This window comes from Salvelinus alpinus, chromosome 27 (assembly GCF_045679555.1).
Source record: "Salvelinus alpinus chromosome 27, SLU_Salpinus.1, whole genome shotgun sequence".
Classification (NCBI taxonomy): Eukaryota; Metazoa; Chordata; class Actinopteri; order Salmoniformes; family Salmonidae; genus Salvelinus; species Salvelinus alpinus.
In genome coordinates this window covers 45,424,450-45,431,190 of record NC_092112.1, presented here as the reverse complement: position 1 = coordinate 45,431,190, position 6,741 = coordinate 45,424,450, and the positions used below count along the sequence as shown (strand labels likewise).

Here is a 6,741-nt window from a genome sequence, read left to right as displayed (position 1 = left end):
GCAACACACAGCTAGGGACCATGTTCACAAATCTGATTGACCTTAAGCCATGTCTTCAAGCATTTTGTGAAAGTGTGATATGTGGTGCAGTTATGTGTGTCTGATGGCAGTGTATTCCAGACATGGGAAGCTCTCACAGAAAAAGCGGATTTACTAAAGGTGCTTTTCCTTAGGGGAACTACAGTCACCTCTCATGGCAGACCTTGTGGATCTGCTGCCATATGTTTGGGTTTTCTGTTTAACAAAAATACTGAGTGGAGGGGGAGCCAAGCCATTTAGGATCTTGAATACAAGACATGCATCAGTGTATTGCACAAGATTTTCCCAACTCAGGAGCTCATGCTTTCTGAGGATGTGACAGTGATGATGGCTATTGGGCTTCCTATCAAGCACTTTGAGAGCCTGTTTGTAGACAGACTGAATAGGTCTTACTGTTGTACAGCAAGCTTGGGCCCAACTAGTCAAGCAGTATGTTAAGTGGGGGAGTATCATAGATTTGAAGTACAGTTTTGCTACCTCTGTAGTCAAACAATTTCGAATATATCGGAAATTAGCTAGCTAAATTAATGTGTTAAATAAAGTCCACCTGTGTGCAATCTAAGTGTCACATGATCTCAATATACTGTATATACACTTGTTCTGAAAGCCCCCAGAGTCAGCAAAACCACTAAGCAAGGGGCACCACCAAGCAAGTTGCACTATGAAGACCAAAGAGCTCTCCAAACAGGTCAGGGACAAAGTTGTGGAGAAGTACAGATCAGGTTTGGGTTATAAAAAAATATCAAACTTTGAACATCCCAGGGAGCACCATTTAAATCCATTATTAAAAAAATGGAAAGAATATGGCACAACGACAAACCTGCCCAAAGAGGGCCGCCCACCAAAGCTCACGGACCAGGCAAGGAGGGCGTTAACTAGAGAAGCAACAAAGAGACCAAAGATAAGCCTGAAGGGTCTGCAAAGCTCCACAGCGGAGATTGGAGTATCTGTCCACAGGACCACTTTAGGCCGTACACTCCAGAGCTAGTCTTTACAGAAGAGTGACCAGAAAAAAGCCATTGCTTAAAGAAAGAAATAAGCAAATATGTTTGTTGTTCGCCAAAAGGCATGTGGGAGACTCCCCAAACATATGGAAGAAGGTACTCTGGTCAGATGAGACTAAAATTGAGCTTTTTGTCCATCAAGGAAAACGCTATGTCTGGCGCAAACCCAACATCACCCCGAGAACCCTATCCCCACAGTGAAGCATGGTGGTGGCAACATCATGCTGTGGGGATGTTTTTCTATCGGCAGGGACTGGGAAACTGGTTAGAATTGAAAGAATGATGGATGGTGCTAAATACAGGGAAATTCTTGAGGGATACCCATTTCAGTCTTCCAGAGATTTGAGACTGGGATAGAGGTTCACCTTCCAGCAGGACAATGACCCTAAGCATACTGCTGAAGCAACACTCGAGTGGTATAAGGGGAAATGTTTAAATGTCTTTGAATGGCCTAGTCAAATCCAATTGAGGAGCTTTGATATGACTTAAAGATTGCTATACACTAGCGGAACCCATCCAACTTGAAGGAGCAGATTTGCCTTGAAGAATGGGCATAAATCCCAGTGGCTAGATGTGCCAAGCTTATAGAGACATACCCCAAGAGACTTGCAGCTGTAATTGCTGCAAAAAAGGTGGCTCTACAAAGTATTGCCTTTGGGGGGTGAATAGTTATGCACGCTCAAGTTCAGTTTTTTTGGTCATATTTCTTGTTTGTTTCACAGTAAAAAAATATTTTGCATCTTCAAAGTGGTAGGCATGTTGTGTTACTCAAATGATACAAACCCCCCAAAAATCAATTTTAATTCCAGGTTGTAAGGCAACAAAAAATTTAAAATGCCAACGGGGGTGTAACGGGTGTCGTCGGAAGGATGAGACCAAGGTGCAGCGTTCTTTGAGTTCCACATAATTTATTGACGAAGTGAAACTTTAGAAAATTAAAAACAATATGGAATACAACCACCGAACAGCTTCGTTGTGCAAACTACCTGCACACAAACAAAGAACAAGATCCCACACAGAAAGAGGGAAAAGGGCAGCCTAAGTATGATCCCCAATCAGAGACAACGATAGACAGATGCCTCTGATTGGGAACCACACTCGGCCAGAAACAAAGAAATACAAAACCTGGAAATACAGAACATAGAATGCCCACCCAAATCACACCCTGACCAAACCAAAATAGAGACATAAAAAGCTCTCTACGGTCAGGGCGTGACAGTGGGTAAATACTTTTGCAAGCCACTGTATATATGTATTTCTCATTAAGGGAACCTAAAGATAAACCATCTTCAGTTTTTAATAAAGAATTCAAATGTGAGTGTGTTGGGGGCAACTGGCCCCTCCTCCAACGGAGCAACTGGGCCCCCCAGCAAACCAATGCAAGCAATGGTAACAAAAGTAGCATCTTCCAAATCATGTCCAACGTCATTGAGTTACGCATACATTTTATATATGATGATTTGGACATGATTTGGCATCAAAATCTCATCATAGTGAGATTATTAATAGCAACATGTGCAATACCATTGTTTCAATATTTGATTTATTTAAGTAAAATAAGACACCTAGACTTTTAAGAGTTCGTTACAACAAAAAAATCGAAAGAAAATGGATCAAATAGATTAACACACAGTTACTCCATAATTGGGGGAAAATGCCCCTTTTCTTAAAACAATATTTCATTAAATAACAAAAAAAGTGTAAACTGTATCAACTTATTTCCCTTCATAGTTTTTTTGCCTAAGCATAACCATCAAACACATACCTAATTTTTACCAAACATTTTTTTGTCAACAATTGGACATTGTTCTTAGGAAGGGCGCGATACTTGTACAGTGGAAGTCAGACGTTTACATACACCTTAGCCAAATACATTTAAACACAGTTTTTCACAATTCCTGACATTTAATCCTCGTAAAAATTCCCTGTTTTAGCTCAGTTAGGATTACCACTTTATTTTAAGAATGTGAAATGATTTTTCAGGCCTTTCAGTTTATGTCGATATAGGACTCGTTTTAAAAGTGGATATAGATATTTTTGTACCTGTTTCCTCCAGCAGGGTCCACAGGGTCCTTAGCTGTTGTTCTGGGATTGATTTGCACTTTTCGCACAAGTACGTTCATCTCCTGGGGACAGAGCGCAACTCCTTCCTGAGCGGTATGACGGCTGTGTGGTCCCATGGTGTTTATACTTGCATGCTATTGTTTGTACAGATGAACGTGGTACCGTCAGGCGTTTGGAAATTGCTCCCAAGGATGAACCAGACTTGTGGAGGTCTACAATTTTCTGAGGTCTTGGTTGATTTCTTTAGATTTTCCCATGATGTCAAGCAAAGAGGCACTGAGTTTGAAGGTAGGCCTTGAAATACATCCACAGGCACACCTCCAATTGACTCAAATTATGTCAATTAGCCTATCAGAAGCTTCTAAAGCCATGACATAATTTACGGGCCTTTTCCAAGTTGTTTAAAGGCACAGTCAACTTAGTGTATGTAAACTTCTGACCCACTGGAATTGTGATATAAATCACTCTAATGGAAATAATGTGTCTGTAAACAATTGTTTACAAAAATTACTTGTCATGCACAAAGTAGATGTCCTAACCGACTTGCCAAAACTATAGTTTCTTTACAAGAAATTTGTGGAGTGGTTGAAAAACGATTTTTAATGATTCCAAGTGTATGTAAACTTCCGACTTCAACTGTATCTAATTAAAATTAAAGGGCACAAGGCAACACGTGGAAATCTAAAATGGAAATCTAAAAAACAGTCTCTGCCTGGACCCCAGTGGCTTTAGTGACGCAGAGATGTTGATCTTCCATTGTAGGCTGTTGTCCGGATCGATTATACAAATTAGTGCTCCACTGGGCCCCCGTTCTGTTTTCAGGGAACAGCACAGTCAGAGAGCAGGACTCCAAAAAGAAGATTGAATGTAAGACCAACTGGTTTATCGGTCAGGTTGGGAGAGAGTTTATTTGTAGGGAAAAGAACCATAAGCCAAATGCCATGATGGGCCACATAGGCTATAGGCAGCTGACATGTCACCATTAGGCTACATGCTAAAACATGCATGAAATGATTTAACATTTGATATTAAATGTTGAATACACTGGCAGCAGTATCTGTACCAGATCTTGCAATATGTATTACACATGGCCATGTATTTACAAAGCTACTAGTTAATACAATGTTTAGTTATTTTATTACTGTGTAATTACATAGATATATGGAAACCTATGATAAAGTGTTACTGTCTGAGATATATAATACTGCTCTAATTCTTGCAATGTAAATGATGTGGTGCCCTTGGACTGAAAATTATGGAATTGAATGGGCATGTATTGCAGGCCTACACATAAAGGAGTTCTCATGACCCCTTGTGTCCAAAAGAGGACATTGTCCTGTCATTTAATCACTGACGAAATAATAAAAGAACGTTATTCTAAACACAGATGTGGCATGAATGAAGCTCAGGAGTAATATAGTGATAGTCAAGTGCACGTTGCGTATTTCAACAATAATCACACTTCATATTTTTTGTAAACAACCCACTGTTATTACAACATTACATCGTAGTTAATCCAGACAATACTTTACATTGACCAGTAGGAGGTAACCATATACGCTTTATCATTTGACAAAAACGAGAAATAAACAGTAATATAATATTTTAAACTGCTTCTTATATGACATAAAGGTGTTACAATAATAGTAGCTCAAATATCAGACATGATTTTGCGATCTAACACACTGAAAATGGTGCCGGATTACGTTGTACAGTTCTAGATTCGTCTATTGCTACAAACTGATTGCAGCATGTTACAAGGAATACACTACGGTTGTGTAGAGCATCTGCCTACAATACAAACCCTTCAAATGAATAACAATGCCGTATATGTTTGTGTTCATGAAAGATGGAGGTGCTTCTAATTTCACGGAACTGCTTGAGAAAAATATTCTACCAGGAGTGGGGTTCGAACCCACGCGGACAATGTCCATTGGATCTTAAGTCCAACGCCTTAACCACTCGGCCATCCTGGTATATACAACTACTTTTTGTGACATTTTGGTTTATAAGCCTGAGAGTGAACCATTTGTACTATGACGATTGCTGTATGTACGCTAACATGCACAGTAATAATTCCATATTAAATGTAAACAATGGTCAAAAACAAAGTAACCATACGCCTATTAAAATTCCCTAGTTGTGTTAGAATACCCACACTAACATACTGTATAATACATTCTTAATAAGTAACGTTATATACTACCTACTATATACAAATACTTCATTTTAGTATACCGTAAATGAACGGTAATCTTTCAATTGAGAGTACTACGCTCTTCGCCTGTTTATCGGAAATTGATGCTGTTGCTATGCAATCTCTTGTCAGCTTAACAAGTTACTTGTTTTTTTATTTAAAAAAAAGTAGATATTAAACAGTAACATGCAAGAGAAAGAATATTATAATAATACAAATCCACATATCAATTCAAATACAGACATGTAGTGAATACATTTCTTTGACATTTTGTTTTGTATACGTTTTAATGATTCAAATAGTTTTCCAAATCAGATAAAAAATTAAGAAAAGGGGCTTTTTCTTCATAAATGTTCATTTGTGTATGAAACATTTTCCTAATAAAATAAAGAGATGTATGACATACGTTCAATTGTGGAATCGGTGTAGTAAAATAATATGTTTAACTTTGATATTTCAATGGTTGTATGCATTTTGTTGCAAATATATAGTATTACATCAGTCCAGAACACTATGTAAACAATGACAGAAGAAGTGTTTTTTATTTTTTACTTATTTAACTTTTATTTAACTAGACAAGTCAGTTAAGAACAAATTCTTATTTTACAATGACAGGGTTCAGGGGCAAGACAACAGATTTTGACATTGTCAGCTCAGGGTTTCCAGCAAACTTTCAGTTAATGGCCCATTGCTCTAACCACCCCAATAGATTCAGCTTCTAGTTCACAAAAACTGCATTCACTGGTACCATCAGGTCTATATTTAGAAATCAAGCTATTACACGGATAGAATCTAAGGATAATCTTAAAGGAGATCTCCTTTACTTTATTGGTCACCATACATTTGTGTGGAGTGAGCCAAGCATGATGCCAGAGGAAGCCCAACAAAATATGGCAGAGGGAATAGACTTCCTGTAGAAAATATCCCTTAAATTATGATTGTTGAATTTCTTATCTGGTAAACCTATGCCATTCACCTGGATATCGCTTACAATAGGAGATATTCCAAAATATGCATTATTCTGAAGTAAAGATTTTATCCCACTAGCTATAGCTTTTATAACAGTGTCAGACTCATTACCTGAAACCTCAAAGTTGTTTCTTTCCATAAATTCTCTCCACGTAAATAGATTCCCACCAATACTAACTAATTGGCTGACAAGGATCATGTTTTTCGAGAACAAGTTAAGGTAAAATAACATCTTGTTTCTATGTAATATCGACCCATTATTCCATATAAACATTTATGAGGTGAAAAGTTGTTTATATAGCAAAGCCCATCACATTAAAGCCTGCTTGTGAAAGGCTGCCAATTTCACAGGAAGTTTACCCACAATATATGGACAATGTAGTAAAAAATTAAGCCCTCCGAACTTCTGAAAAACAAAATGAGGTATAATATTCCAGAAACTGAGGACTTTTTATGTACCTTTTAATC

The 6,741-nt window shown here is 37.9% G+C and overlaps 1 non-coding gene across 1 annotated transcript; it reads right to left on the bottom strand.

The window, feature by feature from the left end:
* Nucleotides 1–5,001: 5,001 nt before the first annotated feature.
* Nucleotides 5,002–5,083, bottom strand: trnal-uaa (transfer RNA leucine (anticodon UAA)). The gene has a single exon. It is a non-coding gene; the product is annotated as a tRNA-Leu (tRNA).
* Nucleotides 5,084–6,741: the final 1,658 nt, after the last annotated feature.